Raw genomic sequence first — 20524 nt, forward strand, 5'->3', positions numbered from 1 at the left:
GAAGTCAACATGATGTGTCAGAGAGTCCAGGCAGGGGTCAGCAATGACAATGTGTTGGATGTGTTTTGAATATGGCCCCGCTGTCAATAAATGGTATGGCCTAAACCTTGATACTAGGTCTGTTATGGAGTTAATTTGGAATTGTGAGGGTTAATGCATTCATAAAATGTGATTAAAGACCTGGATTGTCCTATTGTTCATTATCAGTTGGAAAGGTGGCGATAGATTAGTTTAACCCAACAAGGTTGCAGTTGAGCCACGGATAGTTAGGATGGAACAGAAAAAGTGTGAAAGTAGGGGCTTCTTAGAAGTTTGGGGAGCTGATATAAGAGGAAGGTTTTAGGCAGAGTAGTTATTATAAGCAGTAGGCATAGATGGAGTGTTGGGAGTCCTATGACATAGCTGTCTAGGGTATGTCTCTGGTGTGTGTGCTCATATGTCTAGTCTGTATGTGTCCATATGTATATTTTCTTTGTGTATTTGTGTGTGTCTGTATGCATCTGCCTGTGTCTCGGGTTTGTGTGTGACTGTGTATGCCTCTGATGTGTGTTTGTGTCTGTATGCATCTGCCTGTGTCTAGGGGGTGTCAGTGTGTATGCCTCTGATGTGTGTTTGTGCCTGTGTGCATCTGCCTATGTCTCTGGTGTATGTGTATGATGTGTGTGTGTGTCAGTATGCATCTGGATATGTCTTGTGTTTGTGTGTGTGTGTGTGTATGTATGCCTCTGTATATGTATCTGGTGTGTGTGTGTGTACATCTCTGGTGTGTATGTGTGTTTAAATACATCTGCATATGTCTTTGATGTGTGTGTCTATGAGAGTGTGTGTATGAGTATGTCTCTGGTATGTATATGTCAGTGAGTATACTGTGTGTTTATACATTGTGTGTGTGTATATATATGTGTGTGTATTTCACTGTTGTGTGTGTACAATTTGGTGGTGTGTGTATGCGTGTGTATGTGTATTTTACTGTTGTCTGTGTACATGTTCATGGTTTATGTGTGTGTGCATGTGTGTATGTGTGTGTATTTCACTAATGTGTGTGTACATTTTGGTGGTGGTGTGTGTATGTATGTGTGTGTTTGTGTGTGTGCATGTTAGTATATGTGTGTGTATGTTTGTAGTGTGTATATGTGTGTTTGTGTGTATATGTGTGTATGTGTGTATATTTGTGTGTGTGTGTGTGTGTGTGTGTGTTTGTGTGTGTATGTGTGTGTGTATGTGTGTTAATGTGTGTATATGTTTGTTTATGTGTGTGTATGTGTGTATATTTGTGTATATGTGTGTGTGTGTGTGTTTGTTTGTGTGTGTATGTGTGTTTTATGTGTGTATATGTTTGTTTATGTGTGTGTGTATATGTGTGTGTGTATGTGTTTATGTGTGTGTGTGTATGTGTGTGTATATATGTGTGTGTGTATAAATGTGTGTTTATGTGTGTTTATGTGTGAATATGTGTGTGTATGTGTGTATATGTGTGTGTGTGTGTATGTGTGTGTATGTGTATATGTGTGTGTGTATGTGTGTGTATCTGTGTATATGTGTGTGTATGTGTATATGTGTATATGTATGTGTATGTGTGTATATGTGTGTATGTATATGGGTGTGTATGTGTGTATATGTGTGTGTATGTTTGTTTATGTGTGTGTATGTGTGTATATTTGTGTATATGTGTGTGTGTGTGTGTTTGTTTGTGTGTGTATGTGTGTTTTATGTGTGTATATGTTTGTTTATGTGTGTGTGTATATGTGTGTGTGTATGTGTTTATGTGTGTGTGTGTATGTGTGTGTATATATGTGTGTGTGTATAAATGTGTGTTTATGTGTGTTTATGTGTGAATATGTGTGTGTATGTGTGTATATGTGTGTGTGTGTGTATGTGTGTGTATGTGTATATGTGTGTGTGTGTATGTGTGTGTATGTGTGTGTATCTGTGTATATGTGTGTGTATGTGTATATGTGTATATGTATGTGTATGTGTGTATATGTGTGTATGTATATGGGTGTGTATGTGTGTATATGTGTGTGTATGTGTGTATATGTGTGTGTATGTATATGGGTGTGTAGGATGGTCCTTTGTACAAGTGTCAAGTTCACTTCATTGCTAATATGTAACTATAGCACTAACAGCCCTAGGCTCATCCTCAGGGACACATTGGTTAGGGTCTCTGCTCCTGCATACAAAACATTTTCCTGGATTCTTTTATTAGAAAAACCTGTTGACTTTCCAAAGCAATTCTAAATCCATTAGGATCCTAATCTAAAAGTGGGAGAGAAGGTAGCTGTGGCTTTTATAAGCTGATTCTTGAGGCCTTGAACTGCAGTATACTTGTTACAAGTGGGACTTTATTATTGTGCCCTGACAGCTGCATTAAACCCCTGGTTGCCAAACAGAGCTGCAACATATTGCATAGAAATGCACAGCGACAAATCCTCACAGTAAATGCCTGGAAAAGTTTTCAGAAGTTCCAGATACTTCTTAGCTTGCTGAGCCTGTCAGATCCTAGACTAGGACTGTTTATTGCCTCTGACTTTGTGAAAGATTTTAGTATTGGGGGCAGCTTATGAAGTTTGTGGTTTGAAAAATGATGCACCTCTCTCATATCTCAAGCACACTGGTGTTCATGTGGGAGCTAAGGAAAGGGGCATCAAACACCTCTTGCTGTTGTATAAAAAAGCACATTCTGTAACCTAGGTCGTGTTCAAAATGCTGTGAATTGTCAACACCAGCTACTGATTTCCAGGATTTTAAAGAAAACCAGGGTTACAGAATTATTTGGGCTCCCTAGGGGGCATTGGAAAAGCACAATTTATACTTAAAAGCAAGAGTAATGTTTTAAATGTCACAGTTCAGACAAATGCAAAAAACTAATATATTTCTGTTATTTGTTGCATTTGTGCTTAAAGGGACACTAAACCCCAATGTTTTCTTTCATATTTCAGATAGAGCATGCAATTTTAAGCAACTTTCTAATTTACTTTTATTATCCATTTTTCTTCATTCTCTTGCTATCTTTATTTAAAGAGGGAATGTAAAACTTAGGAGCCAGCCCATATTAGGTTCAGCACCAAGGATAGGGCTTGCTTATTGGTGGCTACATTTAGCCACCAATTAGCGTAACCCCAGGTTCTGAACCAAAAATGGGCTGGCTCCTAGGCTGTACATTCCTGTTTTATAAATAAAGCAAGAGAATGAAGAAAAAATGATAAAAGGAGAAAATTAGAAAGATGCTTAAAATTGCATGCTCTATCTGAATCATGAAAGAAAAAAAATGGGTTTAGTATCCCTTTAATGTACAAATTCATATAATGAAAAAAATATATAATTTATTCTTGCGGTTAAAACCATTACTCTAAAGGCGGGAAAGATTTTTCTTTGGACAGGAAAGTCTTCAAATTGACACTATACAAACAGATCCAGTCATTGATTGATTCCTGTGGCAGCCAATAAGTATGTAAACTTTTGTTCTTACAATCCTGACCCAATCAAACAAAACAATGTTTAAAAAGATATAGATACTGTACATAAATGTATTTAAAAATATATTTCTTCTTTTGCTGGCTTGCAGCAGTAGTACAATATACTATATTAACTTTATTTAAGTTTAAGCTGCTAAAAAGCTGCATCTCTTTTGATCGAAAAACAAAATAGCAGTTCAACAGATCTCCAATTTACTTCTATTATCAAATTTGCTTCTTTCCCATGATATTCTGTGTTGAAGGCATTTAAAAGCACTACTTGGCATCTAGTGCTCTTGCAAAAAACATTCTTGCAAAGCTGCTGCCATATAATGCTACAGAATGGGGAGACTCGTCTCCTTGCTTTTCAACAAAAGATACCAAGAGAACAATGAAAAATTGTTAAAAGAAGTAAATTATAAAATTGTTTAAGATCACATCTTAAATTGGATAAATTAAAAACAAGACATCATTTTAAGATCAACCTATTCAGTGTATAAGAAATATACATTTAATTTATCATTTAACAATGGGAATTTAATATACATTAGCTAACCTTGCATTAAACTTTGAATTTTCTGCATATTTACAATTCAAAAACTTTGTTTAGCTAAAATATGGTAAGAGCAACATTCTCTGTGCACAGATCTGAAGGACAGACAAAGGGGCGGAAAACAGTAGGGCAGGAAACAGTAGTTATGAGGCAGCGGTCTAAAGACCGCTGCTCCATAACTTGTCCGTTGCCTCTGAGGCTGCAGTCTTCAGTCCGCCCGATCCTATACAATTGGGCTGATTGACACCCCCTGCTAGCAGTGGATTGGCCGCAAATCTGCAGGGGAGGGAATTCTATCTATTGGGTACTTATAGAGCATGAACTAATCACCCGTGAGGGTCTCAAGGCGCTAAGGGGAGTGGATAGGAGGGGGGGAGGGGATGGTCGTTCAGTCGAAGAACCAGGTTTTGAGGTCCTTTCTGAACTTTGTAAAAGGGGTGGGTTGTCTGAGGTGCAGTGGGAGGGTGTTTCATGTCTTTGCTGCCATGTTGAAGAAGGATCTTTCACCAGCTGTGGATTTGCTGATGCGGGGGATGAGTGTGAGTGCTTGGTCGGCCGATCAGAGTTGTCTGGTGGGGGTGTAGAAATTTACACGTTGGTTGATATATTCGGGTCCGATGTTGTGTAGGGCCTTGAACGTGTGGGTAGGAGCTTAAAGGGGATTCTCTTGTTGATGGGGAGCCAATGAAAGTTCCCTTGGTGTTCGGTTATGTGGCATTGGCGAGGGATGTCAAGGATGAGTCTGGCTGAGGCATTCTGGATATGTTGGAGACTATCTTGGAGTTTGATGGTGGAGCCGGCGTAGAGTGTGTTGCCGTAGTCCAACCGGCTGCTGACGAGGGTGTGGGTGACTGTTTTCTTGGTTTTGGTAGGGATCCACTTGAAGATTTTCCGTAGCAGGTGGAGAATGTAAAAGCATGTTGAGGTGATGGCATTGATTTGTCTGTCGATGGAGAGGGAAGAGTCCAGGATAAAGCCTAGATTTCGTGCATGGTCGGTTGGGGTTGGAGGGTGACTGAGGGCTGGGGGCCACCAGGAGTCGTCCCATGCAGATTTATTAGGTCTGAAGAGGAGAACTTCGGTTTTGTCTGTGTTCAGTTTAAGCCGGTTGTCAATCATTCAGGTGGTGACTGACATTCATTCAGGTGGTGACTGACAGGCCTTTGTGGATGTTTTTTTTGCGGTGGTGGGATCTCGGGTGAGTGAGATGATTAGCTGGGTGTAGTCGGCGTAGGAGACAATGTTGAGGTTGTGGCGTCAGACGATGGCAGCAAGAGGGGCCATATAGACGTTGAAAAGGGTGGGGCTCAGTGAAGAGCCTTGCAGTACACCGCAGTTGACTGGTGTAGGTTTGGAGGAGAAGGGCAGGAGTCTGACTTTCTGGGTCCTGCCCGTGATGAAGGAGGTGATCCATTCCAGGGCTTTGCTGCAGATGCCGGCGTCATTTAGGCGGGTATGGAGGGTGTTGTGGTAGACAGTGTCGAATGCTGCCGAGAGGTCTAGGAGGATGAGGGCAGCAGTTCACAAGAACTGCTTGTGTAATGATAAATGCCAACAGTATCCGTATCATGTCCGCTCACACTTTGATAAATTGACCCCAAAATGTTTTCTTGCAGGAGTTTGCTCTAATTGCGTGGGGGAGCTGACTTGAGTATCTGCAATTGCATGCTTAAAACATTTGCAACTGCATGCTGGCAGATGCAGTTTTCAAATTTATTTCATAGCAAAGCTACTCATATTTTACTGATACTAATAATAATTTTATATTGAAACAGGAATTGGGTAGTCTAGAAATAACTTTTCTGCAGAGGGCACTTGAAGAAATTTGAAATGGAAGAAAAAAATAAGGGAATACATAATTAATCAGGGTTTGGAGGGATGCATAATCCCATTTAGAAACTAAATATAAATGCAATACATTATCATTATTTTATTTCAGTTTTAAAACAGTTTTTATTGAACAGTTTACCCAAACATGCGGCTAGATTAGAGTTGTGCGTTAGGCTGAAAAAGCAGCGTTAACAGGTCCTAACACTGCTTTTTCACTACCGCTGGTATTACAAGTTTACAAGGTTTAGGGGCACCGCACATTTCTTTGGCCTTACCGCAAAATGACTTACGTAAACTTCGTAAACCCTTTTTTCTATGGGACTTCCATAGCGGCGGTGTTACGAGTCTGTCCTGGGAGGCCAAAAAGTGAGCGGTACACCCTCTACCTCCAAGATCCCTAACACATTTTAAAGTTAGTAGTTAAGAGTTTTATGGTACAACACCGTAACATAAAACTCATAACTAAAGTGCTAAAAAGTACACTAACATCCATAAACTACCTATTAATCCCTAAACCGAGGCCCTCCCGCATCGCAAACACTAAAATAAAATTTTTAATCCCTAATCTGCCGTTCCGGACATCGCCGCCACTAGAATAAACATATTAACCCCTAAACCGCCTGTCACTGTGATGAGCTGCCACTACTTGTTAGCTAGTCACCTGTCACTGTGATAAGCTATTACTACCTGGGAGCTAGACACCTGTCACTGTGATAAGCTGCCACTACCTGGGACCTAGTCGCCTGTCACTGTGATAAGCTGTCACTACCTGAGACCTAGTCACCTGTCCCTGTGATGAGTTGACACTTCCTGGGACCTAGTCACATGTCACTGGGATAAGCTGTCACTTCCTGGGACCTAGTCACCTGTCATTGGGATAAGCTGTCATTGCCTGGGACTTAGTCACCTGTTATTGGGATAAGCTGCCACTACCTGGTACCTAGTCACCTGTCACTGTGATAAGCTGTCACTACCTGAGACCTAGTCACCTTTCACTGTGATGAGCTGACACTTCCTGGGACCTAGTTACCTGTCACTGTGATAAGCTGTCACTGCCTGGGACCTAGTCACCTGTCACTGTGATAAGCTGCCACTACCTGGGACCTAGTCGCCTGTCACTGTGATAAGCTGTCACTACCTGGGACCTAGTCACCTGTCACTGGGATAAGCTGTCACTTCCTGGGACCTAGTCACCTGCCACTGTAACAAGCTGCCACTACCTGGGACCTAGTCACCTGTTACTGGGATAAGCTGTCACTACCTGGGACCTAGTCACCTGTCACTGTAATGAGCTGACACTTCCTGGGACCTACTCACCTGTCACTGTGATGAGCTGCCACTACCTGGGACCTAGTCTCCTGTCACTGTAATAAGCTGCCACTACCTGGGACCTAGTCACCTGTCACTGTGATAAACTGCCACTACCTGGGAGCTAGTCAACTGTCACTGTGATAAGCTGCCACTACCTGGGACCTAGTCACCTGTCACTGTGTTGAGCTGCCACTATTTGGTAGCTAGTCGCCTGTCACTGTGATGAGCTGCCACTACATGTTAGCTAGTCACCTGTCACTGTGATAAGCTATTACTACCTGGGAGCTAGACACCTGTCACTGTGATAAGCTGTCACTACCTGAGACCTAGTCACCTGTCACTGGGATAAGCTGTCACTTCCTGGGACCTAGTCACCTGTCACTGGGATAAGCTGTCATTGCCTGGGACCTAGTCACCTGTCACTGTGATAAGCTGCCACTACCTGGGACCTAGTCACCTGTTACTGGGATAAGCTGACACTACCTGGGACCTAGTCACCTGTCACTGTAATGAGCTGACACTTCCTGGGACCTACTCACCTATCACTGTGATGAGCTGTCACTTGGGATAAGCTGCCACTACCTGGGACCTAGTCACCTGTCACTGTGATTAATTGCCACTACCTGTGACGTAGTCGCTTGTCGCTGTGATGTGCTGCCACTACCTGTGATCTAGTCACCTGTAACTAGGATAAGCTGCCACTACCTGGGACCTAGTCACCTGTCACTTGTGATAAGCTGCTACTACCTAGGACCTAGTCACCTGTCACTGTGATAAGCTGCCACTACCTGGGACCTAGTCACCTGTCACTTGGGAAAAGCTGCCACTTTCTGGGACCTAGTCATCTGTCACTGTGATAAGCTGTCACTACCTTGGTCCTAGTCACCTGTCACTGGGATAAGCTGCTACTACCTGGGACTTAGTCACCTGTCACTGTGATAAGCTGTCACTACCTGGGTCCTAGTCACCTGTAACTGTGAAAAGCTGTCACTATCTAGGAGCTAGTCACCTGTCACTGTGATGAGCTGACACTTCCCGGCACCTAGTTACACACATTTAATATGTATTCCTTTTTAAAGCTAAAATTGCAAATCCCAAACTTTGGTAGTAAATTTTATAGCATATATAATGAGTTGTGTTCGATCGATAGATAGTAAATTGTAGATAGTAGTTTGTGTGCACAAAAATGATTCATAATGTTTTCTAAAGATTGTAATGTTTCTTCTATCTTTGTATTGCTGTCTATTTAGTTTGTCTATATTTAAAAAAAAAAAATTATACTCAGTTTTTCATTTTTAAGTATATGGCTTTTTATGAGTTTTGGCTACGCTACCACAGGGAATTTGTAATATTATTTTTTGAAATAGGTTTTAAAAGAAAATTACAGGTTTATTTAAGTAATGCCATATTAAGTTCTGTACCTACGTGTTCCAAGACAGATATTATTTACAATATTGGCATAAGGAGATCACAGGCTGTAGTCGCTTTTTGGGGGTTTTGCCTTAGGTGCATTATATCTGCTGTTTATTTCCCAATCCCTGATCCCCTATTCCTGTTTGTTTTGTGTGTTTGTTCATGGTATCACGTTCATAAACATCCTATTAAAAAAAACTGTTTAAAACTAACAAGGGAACCAGTGCCACAGCCTTTTAAAGTTTGCAAACAGGAAATTATGGATTTTAGCTTTATTTTCATTTTCTGGAACGTTACAGCCCCCATATCTCATTTCTCGAATGACTATGAGATCCATGAAATGGCCTTGTTGATTGGTAAAAGGATATCAATTCCTATTCTGGATTATTTTCTACGAGGAAGTAACACATCATCATTTTTATTACAAAATTTGCATTATAAATAAGTGAATTTATTTAAAGGGACATTAGATCTAAAATTAAACTTTCATAGTTCAGACAAGGCATAAAAAATTATAAGACTTATTAAAGGGACAGTTCACCCAAAAACTTTCTCCCCTTTAAATTATTCCCAATGATCCTTTTTACCTGCTAGAGTATATTAAATTGGTTGCAAGTAGCTCCTTTACTCATATTTCAGCATTTGAAATAGCTGATTTAGCTTGTAGTTTCCCAACCTATACTGAAAGTTTTGATACTGGCGTATACGCTATTGACAAGCCTAAGTAAACACAGCCAGCAGAAGAGATTACACTGTCAGTGGGGGGCATGATAGTTAAGTAATAAAATGATAATTTTCCATTGTTCTCTCTATGTATTGAGCTTTGGTGTTCCAGATAAATATAAGATAAGGAAGCAAGTCTGTGTACATAAAAGTGATAACATAATGAGATCTGATATTAACTGAAGCTCAACCGATTGTAATAGGCTGTGGTTTCAAAGCACAAAACCAGCTACTTCAGATACACAAATAAACCTGAAAATGCAATTTCTCAAATATTTTGTACTCTGCAGTTGGTATTTAGGTCATTTAAAATACATTTATGGAAAAACAATTTTACAGTGTACTGTCCCTTTAATAAACTTTTCAATTAACTTCTATTTTCATATTTACTGAATTATCTTAGTATGTTTAAAAGCATACCTAGGTATGCTCAGAAGTAGTGACGCACTACTGGAATCTATCTGGTTATTGGTGGCTACATACATATACCTCTTTTAATTGGCTCACCAGATGTGTTCAGCTAGTTCCCAGAAGTCTTCAACAGAGATTAAACACAGAATTATATACAAGTAATGGTGCAATATCAAAACACATAAATAGTGCAATAACACAACACATTACTGGACTTTCTTTTTTGCACCTTTCTATCCCTTTAAATGAGTGTTATATATACAGAGTGTACATTTGTTTGACACAGCCCTCCTCCTGTATTAACACATTTTACTAGCTTCTGTATCTGTTTCTTTTTTGTAGCTGCAATTTTTAAATAAATGTTATTTTTATTATTAATAATAATATTATAAATAATAATAATTAATCATTATCTCTCACCAGTTTATAGTTATTTTTGTATTAAAAAATGAAAACATAATTTATCATTTATTTTGCTGAAAAAGACAAAACTTTTACAAATCTCTGTTTAATAACTCAAAAAATGGTGATTCTGAGCTAAACTTTGTGCCTTTTAACATTTTGTACTAGGGATGCAGGAGAGGAAGCAGAGCGTAGCTTGATACTGGAATGGCTTAGGGAGCTCTCAGCTTCGAAATCACATGGGCAAGGAACACCCCAGATGCGCGTCTGAGGACTTCACCCCTGGCCGGAAATAGCCGTCACTCTACCTCGATCACATCCTGCCCCCGGACACTGTCCACCCGCCACGAGATCGCCCACATATCCAAGGCAACTCTCCCCGCCACCCAAACTCACACAAATAGGAGTAGGGACTTTCTCAAATCCTCAATAAACAGGTTCATGCCATGGTCAGATAAATGCACCCTGTCGCCTCGGTAGAGGTTTCGGTCAGCTGCCGTAATGTTCCTGTGCTCCACAACAAAGTCCCTAAGCTCGAACATTAACTTATGCAAGAGAAGAAGCAGAGTGTAGCTCGATACTGTAATGGCTTAGGGAGTTCTCGGCTTCTGATCACATGGGCAGGGGACACCCCAGATGGACGTCTAAGGACTTCACCCCTGGCCGTAAATAGCCATCACTCTACCTTGATCACATCCTGCCCCTGGACACACACCCTGTTCAGCTTTTTTCAGACCTGGAATGCAGCCCTGTGGTTGGCCCTATGCCGCCACGCCAATCTGGGGACAATGTTTGAACTTCCCATTCTCACACCAGGCACACTCAAATCCTGACCGGGAATTTATCCAAGATCATTTCCCCCCAAGTGGAGGATCAAGACATGGGGTTTCTCCCAACGTCTCTGGCATCCTGCAGTAATCCAGGCAAACCTGCCCAGCAAAGGCCTCTCCTCCCTAGCCACCTAAGCACCACTTTAGATGAAGATAAAGCCCAGCTGCTGTCCTCCAGGTCTCGTTGACGCTTGAATGGCTGCCCAGTGCACGAACGAGTGCCCCACTATCCAGACACGATGCGGACCTCTGGAAGGCCCTGCAAAAGAAAAAAAGTGTCAACTGCATACCAAAACAGGGAAACATCACGACATAAACACAACGTACTTAATTTAGCAGTGGGATAAAAAAGGGGGGTCTCACATATAGCTGATAATTTTCTGATTTCCATCTCCTCAGTGCCTTTATATGGTCAGCTGACCAGCCTAAAGCCGCAGCTGTTGTAACTGCCACAACCCTAAATGATTGAGGGGCTATTGTAGTAGGATTCAACCCGGCTTTTTTAGCAGCCCATCCTAGGACCCTACGGGATTGAAATCTTGTGAGAGGGGTACCATCCTGATGAATTAGGAACCTGAGAAAAACCCACTGGATGCACGTCTGAGAAGGCCTTCAAGAAAGCGTAAGGACAAATTAAAGTTTCTTGGCTAGTAGAGAGTGATATTCATGCCCCGCTACTTTCCTGATCCACTTTGGATCTAGGGATAAATAGCAATACCCCCTTTTTCGGCAAATCTCACATGCTCACACAATACCCCTCCAACTTTTGCAGTTATTGCCTGTGGTACTAATTCTTCCACTCCATTGGCCCTGTGAAATGCCATGACAAATGCTGCAGAAAAGAGCTGCACCTCATAGACTGAGGAACAGACAACAGGTAGAACCTGGAGTAAAAGGTGTAACCTATCAGCGGCTATGGGTTCCTGAATGTCAGTCAGGGTAAAAAACTTACAGAAGAAGGATACCATCGCAACAATCAATCTTGCTCACCTGCACAGGATGAAAAATCCCTGAACATCACAGAAGAAAATCCATTCTTTCCAATACCTTACATATGATTTCCAAGTGGAAGGTGCCAGGGAAGCCTTCAGCAGTTGTATCAGTGATTGCCATCCAGTGCCACCTGCTAAAGGAGGACAGGGAACACCATGAGTCACAGCGTTATGAGCAACGTTCCTAAAATTATCCCATTGAAAACAGGAAAGCGCATCAGCTATGATATTAGAAACCCCATGGACATGCATGGCCTGAAACTGAATGTTCTGCTTAAGGCATCCGTATACCAGAATCCGAAAAAATCTCACCCCTGCTGGGGAAGATGGGGAAAGTCTATTGATGAAAAGACCACACTCAAATTGTCTGACCAAAAACAACTGATGTGTCCCTCAGTTCGTCACCCCATATCTCCAGTGCTACCAATATGGGGAAAAGCTCCAAGAGGCAAAGGTTCCTGGCAAGCCCTTTAACATTCACTCTACCGGCCATGGCTCTGCACTCCACTTACCGCTAAGGTAAGCTCCATAGCCATCCTAGCAAGAATCCTGCAACATCTGTGCAACATCTGTGATGTAGATGGAATGTGCGGACGTTTGAGGTTTGCACCAAATGCAAACCAACTTGAAATCCCTCAGAACATGATCCCAAATCTGGAGATCATCCCCCATGCCTTTTTCAACCACGATCCTTGCCCTCAGGGAAGTCAGCCCCGGCAATAAACGCTCCATCCCTTTCAGAAAAACTCTTCCCATTGGGATAACTCACCCAGCGAAGCTGAGCAGGACTAACAGGGATCGCAACTCTTCAAGCATGCAGAAGGAAGAAGCAGCAATTCCTCCAACCTCTGTCACCATCTTCTGAATTTTACCTGCTGGGAGTCTACATTCCTCTGCCACGGAGTCAACCTCTATCCCCAAGAATGTAAGATATATACATGGGCCTTCAGTTTCCTTTCTCTTCTGTTAGGGGGACACCAAACCCATTCATCAGAATCCTCATGGCGTGCAGGAGCAGCTCGCATTTCCTGGAAACATGTCTTCATACCAATAAAAAATCATCTAAATAATGAGCAACTCGGTCTTACCCCGCCACTTCGGCCACAGTCCAATGCAAGAAGGTGCTGAAAGCCTCGAAGTAAGCGCAGGAGATGGAATACCCCATAGGGAGACAACGATCAACATAGTAGGATCCGTTGAAAAAACAACCCATTAAGTAAAAAGAAATTGGGTGAGTTGGTAGTAATCGGAAAGCTGATTCCACATCTAACTTCGCCAGCTTGGCACCTCGTTTTGCCTTCCGCACTACCATTAGTACGTCGTCAAAGGATGGCATTATTCACCGACTTACCCTTGGGGAATGAAATGTGTTGAATCATCCTAAATTGCCCCGGATCCTTCTTCGGCACCACTCCTAATGGGGAAATAACCAACCCTGGTATTGGCGTTTTCTGAAAGAAGCCCGACATTCGACCCAGAGAAACCACCTTACCCAACTTCTTCCTTATTGCATCAGGGAACTGGTATGCAGATTTCAAGTTCCTGTGCATCATGGAGCCAGTAACCTTACCCTGAACAGGAATGATGAAGCCGTCCTGAAGGACATCCTTCAGTAAGGCCGCCGAACCCTTATCAGGGTACAAAGCAAGCCAAGGTCTAATTTAGGCCACCTTCAGTGGGGTGACTGCCCTTACCAGCAGCAGCACCTCTTGGTCCTGTCCTCTCCTGATTAGTTTAAAGATGCTCATGCAACTCATATGAGGCCCAGGAGCGTGTATCACTGTGGCGTGCCACCTTGCGCTTGGCAGGCCCACGTATATCAGTGAGACTGGTTCGGGGTTGGGATGCCCTTGCTTACATATCAGAGGTAACAGGTTCTGCTGACCTTTGCAACCCTTTCCTAGCAGCCTCTTCCACCTCTGACAACCACCTAAGCATCCTGTACATACGCTCATGCCCTTTGGCATCTAAACCCAAAGCCTTATTATTCACAGAACCATAGACATCCGAAGATGATGTGAAACACCTAAACCCCACTGAAATTCGGGACTCGCCGTTTTGTGACCCCGACCTTGTGGGTATAGCCACCACACCCGAAGTTGATGGACTTCATCCTCCAACACGAAAGAAACAGCGCCACTCTCCATCCTTCTCTCCAGGCCACTCCCTGAGTCTCCAGATGTCGTCATGTTGCTATCCATCCTGTGTTGTAGTCCTAGGGATGCTCCAGCTGACCTGCAGATGCCATACACCCTTCCTTAAAAACAGAAAGCAAGAGGGGAGTACCGTGTGGGGGGAAATCAGCATCCCCACCCTGTTTGATGTGCAGTTCCTGTCCCATGCACCCGAGGCATACCAGCAGGCTCATGTACATGCACACAACATCTCACACAATCATCCTAAACTGAAACACCCTAAATTAGATCACTGTAGTGAATCGGTTTGGTGGCTTGAGGAGAGGAATTCCTCCTACTCCTAACTGGGGAATCTGCCATATCTGAATTATGACGGGATATGGCCCGCTTGCTAGGGCTCTCATAAGTAGGCTGACCATATTTCCGCTTTAAAAGGGACACATATGGAAAAATACATATGTCATGGCTGTTTTCAGGGCTGTTTAAAGAAATGTTTTGTATAAGAACCCTGACATATGTATTTTTCATATGTGTCCCTTTTTACGCAGCAATATGGTCACCCTACTCATAAGCCCCCTATGCCCAGTACTATGCTAATGGATACTATTGGCAGCTATGCAAAAACCTACAGATTAGACTACCAAAAGCATCCACTTCAAACCACTCGTCCAGCGGAACAGGGCTAAGGCCCAAAGTCAAGCGCACTCATACGCACATTCGCACCAGCTTTTAGCATGTTCCCCAATACTCTTGAGCCCCACTTTGTTGGTAACGGATAAGGTTGTGATCTGTTTTATCGACCAGGCTGCACGTTTGTGCCCCGGCCTCATGCTCCCAAGTGACTTTAAAAGCATTGCCCCCTACTAGGGAAAGGAGGGACATGACTGCAGTGCAGAACCACCCGACCAGCTGACCGGGAACTCAGGTAATGCACCAGTGCTCCCACTACCGTAACCAACAACGCCTGGCAGTAAGGAATTCAGGAGGAGGGCGGGATAAGGACTGAGGGAGACCCAGGACCGATGGTGGGTATAAAAATTACCCGCATGGCCAATGAGGCCTACCACCCCTGCAGACCACACTATCCCGCATGGACCTTCAACCTCCCCTACACCCCAGCTTGTGTCCTCAACCCACTACAAATCCTGGATGATATGGAGAGGGGGAACTCCCTGACAGGTGGAGGGGAAAGGAATAAATAGGAAAAGAAAATGACCCACCGCATCCAGAGGAGAGGATCCAGTCTTGAGTCTGCAGCTTCACTTTTCCTATCTCTCTTTCTGCAGGCCTCTCCAAAGGCTCCATGAAACGATTAGAGGTAGACAACTTCCACTATAATGCTTCATGTGAAAACTTCAAGGAAACAAGCAGAAAGAGGATTTGGAATTCCTGTTCAGGTCTTAAAAAGGTAAGCCAAACCCCTCCTCTCTAACTGCAACATTGTTTCACATACACACACACAAGAACACTCCCACTCCTCCGTCTTGGCCTTAACCCTTATGTGCATTCAAGGCAATTTGCCTTACATTTCCTGTAAATAATAAACATATGCACAGATAAATAAATTGTTTCAGATTAATCATTTGTCATGATAAAAAAAAATGTGTTTTGTTTTCTGAAAATATTTGCTTATGGAGGGCTCCATTACATATGCGGCGTCGCCCACAAAAGCCGGCCCCTCCGGGTTTTTACGCAATTTTGGTATTACATATACAGCGCCGCATATAAATGCGGCACATATATTTCACCCGTCGCCCGCTATTTTTACTCCCATAAGCTAACATGGGACTGCGTCGCAAATCGGTATCACATATTCAGCGCAAGGACTTATGTGGCAAAAAATTTAGACATTTTACTCCATTTTCTAGATTGTAAGTTCCCACGGGAATAGGGCCCTCAATTCCTCCTGTATGTGTTTGTAAATTTTTTCCTGTCTCCTACAAGTTTTTTATTATTGTGTTATCTAAATGAATTGTATCCATGGACAGCGCTGCGGAATATGTTGGCGTTTCATAAATAAAGTATAATAATAATAATAATAATTTTCACCTCGCCACACAAAGGCAGCCGCAGCAAGCCTTGCGCTGAGTATGTGAGCACCTTAACTCCCGTAACTGGCTGAAAATATTAACTAACACCTAACACATGCACAATATATATCTACCTGTCAACCGCAATCCCCCACCACAATAACTAATAAAGTACATTAACCCCTATATCCGCCATCATACTCACATCGGAACTAATAATTAAAGTATTAGCCGCTAAACCAACAACCCCCACAACGCAATATGCCTAATTTAACTATTAACCCCTAATCCACCATTAACCCACAGCGCAATAAACCTATTAAAGTATTAACCCCCAATCCACCAAACCCACACAACACAATGCTAATAAATCTATTAACCCCTAAACAGCCAAAGCCCACAATGCAATGCTAATAAATATATTAACCCCTAAACCGCCAAAGCCCACCACACAATGCTAATAAATCTATTAACCCCTTAACCGTCAAATCCCACAACGCAAATAACTAAACACTAAGCCCCCTAACCTAACACGCCCTAAATTAACCCCATTACATACATTAAACTAAATTACAATTAAAATAAAAAAATACTAACATTACTTTAAAAATTAAAAAACTAAGTTTAAATTAAGCTAAAATTACAGAAAATAAAAAAGCTAAAATTACAGAAAATAAAAAACAAAACGATTAAAAATAGAAAAATTATACCTAATCCCTATCAAAATAAAAAAGCCCCCCAAATAAAAACACACCCTAATCTAAAGATAAACTACCAATAGCCCTTATAAGGTCCTTTTGTAGGGCAGTGCCCTAATAAAATCAGCTCTTTTCCTTAAAAAAAATACTAAGTCCCCCTCTAACAGTAAAACCCACCACCCACCAAAATAAATAAACCTATCACTAAAAAACCTAAACTACCCATTGCCCCTAAAGAGGCATTTGTATGGGCATTGACCTTAAAAGGGCATTCAGCTCTTTTACTTTCCTTAAAAGGGCATTCAGCTCTTTTTAAGAAGGCCCATTAACCTAATCTAAAAAAAACAACTCCCCCAAAATAAAAAAAAAAGCCTAAATCTAACCCCCAGGTTGGTACAAACGGGTCCTGAAGTCTGGCGGAGAAGGTCCTGTTCCCGGCGGGGAAGTCTTCTTCCAAGCTGGTTCCTGAAGTTTGGCGGTGAAATCTTCTTCCAAGCGGGGACCTCTTCTTTCTTCATCCAAGACCAAGCTGGAGCGGAGTGGAGATGAGCGTGGAGCAGGAGCAGCAACCGCGGAGCCATGGAGCGTGGAGGATCCGATTCGTATGATCTCCGCCGTACACTGAAAAGTGAATTCAAGGTACGTGATTAAATATGGCATCCCTTGAATTCCTATTGGCTGATTTGATTATTAAACTTCAAATCAGCCAATAGGATGAGAGCTACTGAAATCCTATTGGCTGTTCAAATAATGTTAAAGAAGTAGCTAAGGCTACCACTAAAAACCAGCAGCAGCACAAAAAAAATGTCCCCATTTTTTTTTTTTTTCTTTTATGGGATTGGTTAACAACATACTTGTTGGCTGAATAAATTAACTGACGAGATTTCAAGTTATAGTTATTGAATGCTCTAAAGTTTTTAACTTTGGATCCTTTCCTGCCTGAATAATGTAATTCTGAAATTTTGAACCCTTTCACGTCTGCAGAAAAAGTTTTCCCTCCTTGAGACTAATGCATTTAACCGCATGAACGAAGGAGCACATTTGTTGCTGTACCATTATTTGTTCCGTTGTTTATTTGGTAAAGGGGACACTCATTTTGCATTGTAAAATAAATACAAACAATACAGCAAAATTAAGTGTTATTGCTGAATGTCTAATATTTTCAAAGGGACATGAAACGCAAATTCATGATATAATTCAGATAGAGCATGTGATTTTAAATAACTTTTTAATTTACTTCTATTGCTTAATTCGTTTTGTTCTCTTGGTATTCTTTGTTGAAAATAGGCAGGCTCGGAAACTACTGATTGGGGGCTGCACATATATGCCTTATGCTATTGGCTAATTCAAATCCATTTAGTAATTAACAATGTCATATAATTGTGAATAGTTTTAACAGTAACACTTTTAAAATGTCAAAAGCTTAGCTACAATTAGAAAAAAATAAAATGATCATATTTAGTTTGAGAGCAAGATTCAATCAATTAAACAAAAAAAATGAGTGTGTGTAAAAAATTAAAATAAATAAATGTCAAGGTATGTTGATCAAACCAGGCCAAAATTCATTTTCAAGAGGTCTGCACTGTTCATTTGAAAAGCATAAAAATATTGATGGAAAAGCATGTTTTGTTGAATTGCAATACTGCAATCAAAATTGTCTTAAAGGGACAGTCTAGGCCAAAATAAACTTTCATGATTCAGATAGAGCATGTAATTTTAAACAATTTTCCAATTTACTTTTATCACCAATTTTGCTTTGTTCTCTTGGTATTCTTAGTTGAAAGCTTAACCTAGGAGGTTCATATGCTAATTTCTTAGAAATTGAAGCCCACCTCTGTCAAATTGCATTTTAACAGTTTTTCACTGTGCTCGTGCATGAGAAGTTATCTGGGAGCAGGCACTGATTGGCTAGACTGCAAGTCTGTCAAAAGAACTGAAAAAAGGGGCAGTTTGCAGAGGCTTAGATACAAGATAATCACAGAGGTTAAAAGTATATTATTATAACTGTGTTAGTTATGCAAAACTGGGGAATGGGTAATAAAGGGATTATCTATCTTTTAAAACAATAAAAATTCTGGTGTAGACTGTCCCTTTAATACATTTGAAAAGTCTTTCATAAAGTGAGTTATTGTGGGGTTTTCAAATAAATTCTAATCACTTTGAACCCAAAAAAACCTGGCAATAGCGACACTACAGTAGAATTTTGACAGATTTTCAGGGAAGCCATTGTTTGTGTAACTGTGACACAACAATATTTTTATCATAATTATATAAGTAGGATGGTACTAGAGTAGTTGTATTAGGACTTGGACTGACAATACCAATATACCCTGCTAGCCAGAAAACTACAAACACGAACTGAAGATCACATATTCTAAACTTGAACCTCTGCACTTTTGGGAGCAGGGGGTGTGTGAACCTTGGCACCATAGGAAAAAAAAGTGTTTGGATATTTTATTTGATAGAAACCCTGCCTTGATTAAAAAAGAAAACTAGAGACAGAAACAAGGATGGAAAGAGGCTGCGTACAAGGTCTCAATTCATTGCAAGCGCTGGAGCTCGCAACTCCTGCTGAACGTGCCACTCCAAACTAAACTCCCTGATGGTTTTAGGTGATACCCTAAGAGGGTAGCACATTGCAGCTGGCAAAAAAATAAACACAGCAGTAGCATTGCTAACACAAAGTTTCCTTTTCTTTCATTTTTTTTATTATTCATGCTACAGGCAAAGGAAAACAGTTGAATATCTGTGAGCTTTGGTTTTGTTTGGGTAGAAGACAAGGTCCTGCTGGGAGACAGACTTAGGGGGCAGACAGGCCCTGTACAGTAGCAGCGCACAGACGTCGGTATGGGTGCATACATTACAAACGTGTGCCAGAATAAGCTAAAGAGAAATGAAGGCACAGGGGGCGATTCATATATGGGAACCACCTAAGTATTTATTATCCAAGGCTAAAATATAGAATTAATGGAACTCTAGTTCAGGAGAAAGTATTTTATTTAGTTTTAAGGGACATTGTTACCTCCATTCGGTGATGTAGGGTTATTGACTTATATGATTATATCATTCATACAGAACACCTAATTAATATTATCAATGATTTTTTTTTTTTTTTTTTTAAATATTATATTTCAGATTCTCTGTGTATCTTTCTTAAAAGGACATTCAACTCGTATTTAATCTCTCAATAAAATGTTTAAATAAGGTAAAATTGTCATTTATTATCTTTTTTGTCTGTTTTTGCTGTAAAATACCTCTGAAGTGTGTACTTGTTCCATTATCTTTAGAGAAGTGGATATGTCTTCTCTCCATCAAACTTAAAGGGACAGTAAAGTCATAATTAGACATTCATGATTTATATAGAACATACACCTTTAAACAACTTTCCAATTTACTTCTATTGTTTAATTTGATTCCTTCTCTTGTTATCCTTTGCCGAAATGTTTATCTAGGTAAGCTCAGGAGCAGCAAAGAACCTAGGTTCTAGCTGCTGATTGGTGGGTGCATATATATATATATATATATATATATATATATATATATATATATATATATATATATACTGATTGTCATTGTCTCGCCCATGAGTTCAGTTAGAAACCAGTAGTGCATTGCTACTCCTTCAACAAATGATACCAAGAGAATGAAGCAAATTTGATCATAGAAGTAAACTGGAAAGTTGTTTAAAATTGTTCTACCTAAATCATGAAATAAAATGTTGGGGTTTTCATGCCCCTTTAA

This window comes from Bombina bombina, chromosome 1 (genome assembly GCF_027579735.1).
Source record: "Bombina bombina isolate aBomBom1 chromosome 1, aBomBom1.pri, whole genome shotgun sequence".
NCBI classification, from domain to species: domain Eukaryota; kingdom Metazoa; phylum Chordata; class Amphibia; order Anura; family Bombinatoridae; genus Bombina; species Bombina bombina.